Source organism: Crocuta crocuta, unplaced genomic scaffold (genome assembly GCF_008692635.1).
Source record: "Crocuta crocuta isolate KB4526 unplaced genomic scaffold, BGI_CrCroc_1.0 scaffold1028, whole genome shotgun sequence".
Lineage (NCBI taxonomy): Eukaryota > Metazoa > Chordata > Mammalia > Carnivora > Hyaenidae > Crocuta > Crocuta crocuta.
In genome coordinates this window covers 412,384-414,536 of record NW_027532432.1, presented here as the reverse complement: position 1 = coordinate 414,536, position 2,153 = coordinate 412,384, and the positions used below count along the sequence as shown (strand labels likewise).

Sequence of the window (2,153 nt, the reverse complement as noted above, 5' to 3'; positions counted from 1 at the left end):
TGTGAAGTAGAGTCACCCTTTCTACAAAAAAAAGGTAAATCAAGAGAAATTTTTAACATTATCATTAGTGGCTTGAAGATACAAAATAGTGATTCCTATCACAATTCCACTTTACTCAGGTTTTGAACTAAGTACAAAATTCAAGTGTGTCATGTTTAACACTAGATGTTAATTCCTTATCAGAAATTAATCTGATTATAGCTGCTCTTCCAGAGGTTTTTTCCTAATGAATACAACTCTAGATAAATGTTATCCAGCTTTTGATTTGAAATTGGTTTTTCCCTATTCCATGAAATAAAAAATACCAGAAACATTGTGTGTTTGCTTAGAAAGAGTGTTGCTATACCTTCACCATCTTGCCTCAGTTAGTATTTCACAAACTCAGCTCTGTAGAAAATGTAACCACCTAATTTCACAGTAGAATATTCTAGTTCTGAGAATTAATGTATTAGGAGCACCTGGGTGGCTCAGCCAGTTGAGTGTCTATGCTGACCGTCAGAGCCTAAAGCCTGCTTCAGATTGTGTGTCTCCCTCTCTCTCTGCCCCTACCCAGCTTGTGCTCTGTCTCTCTCTGTCTCTTTCTCAAAATAAATAAACATTGAAAAATTAAAAAAAAAAAAAAGAATTAATGCCATCATTCTGATAGGAGTAGTAAAGCAGGTCATGGAAATATCCTGAATGATTGGGTATGAACTGGCACATGGAGGAAGTTAAGTGTTTTTGTTTTTTTGGGTTTTTTTTGCAGTGTAACATGCTTTTATTTTATTATGATATATATAAGGAAAAACAAATATGCCAATGGTACATTTCCAATTTGAAACAGCAATCTCACAAGTATTTATGATATTTAGGAAAAGAGACACATCAATTACTAAGTACTGGAAGTTAAATTTTATGGAAAAACAGGGATCTGCCAAAAACAGCAAAGGATAGAAGGACTTCAGAGACTATCAGGCTATTGTCTTAAAACAGAAAGACCAATTTATCCATTTTGCATCCTTTCATTATTTACTTGTTTTACTTTAGTAATAAAAACAATGTGTTTATTTAATATATTCATCACAGGGGCTTAATGAGAGACTAAGTTAAAAAAACAGAAACAGGGGAGCCTGGATGTCTCTGTTGGTTAAGCATCTGACTCTTGATTTCAACTCAGGTCATGATCTCGCAGGCTGGGCTCTCCACTGACAGACTGGAGCCTTCTTGGGATACTCTTTCCCTCTCTGTCTGTCACTCCCCGTCCTTCAAAATAAAGAAATAAACATAAACAAAACAAAATAAAAAACTTAAACAGAACAAAAATGACACCCAGTCTAAGATACAGAGTCCTCTACAGAAATGAAGGAAAGGACAGACCCTCTAAGGCAAGAATAGACAAAACAAGGAAAGTGGCTAGACAATTAGGCAGGGTTCTTGACTGGAGCCCTGCTTTGAGTAGGTTTCCTGCAGCTACTCCTTGAAGGCTGTGTGTTTTGTTTGTTTGTTTGTTTTTTCTGAGCTCAGCAGCATGTATTGGTTCAAAGGGCTATCAATATTACAATGTTGGGTTCTCCTAGCAGGCTCCAGGTAGACAGGTCCTGATGACATACAGAGAACCTCTTGTTCTTCAGGATGTTCAGGCAGATATTCCTCCCTGTTGTCCAAGCTGGGGTGGTAGCAGAGTGTGGGCACACTGTAAGTGTAGCCAGTGGGGAACTTCAGGGAGAACTTACACCTCAGGTCTTCTACACTGTGCCAAATGCTCCATGGATGGTCCCTACCTATTTGAAAAGTCTGTCTGTTTCGGGAAGGCAGAAATTCTTGCCTCACCAGACATCATGAGGGTCATAAGCTCCTGCTGTAGCCTCTTTCCCATGGTGCCCAGCCGGCGTCCTTCAGTGGGCTCCCCTCCTTTGCACCAGAAGCCACGCCTGCGGCCACTGGATCTGGGAAGCCATCTTGAAGCGGACACAGAACTCAGAAAGCATGACTGCAACTGCCTACCTTTTTTCACTTGAGAAGACAAATTTGGTAGTATTGCAATATTTTCACTTTTGAGGTTCTAGCTTTGAATTGAATGGTTCAATTTTTTGTTTCTTTCTCCATTACATGAGTATAGATCTTCCCAAGAACAGTGCCACAACACTTTGGTGTGATTCTGAAAGAGAAGGGAT

The 2,153-nt window shown here is 39.2% G+C and overlaps 1 pseudogene; it reads right to left on the bottom strand.

Annotated features, from left to right (window-relative positions):
* Nucleotides 1–1,392: 1,392 nt before the first annotated feature.
* Nucleotides 1,393–1,920, bottom strand: LOC144244160 (ubiquitin-conjugating enzyme E2 C pseudogene; annotated as a pseudogene).
* Nucleotides 1,921–2,153: the final 233 nt, after the last annotated feature.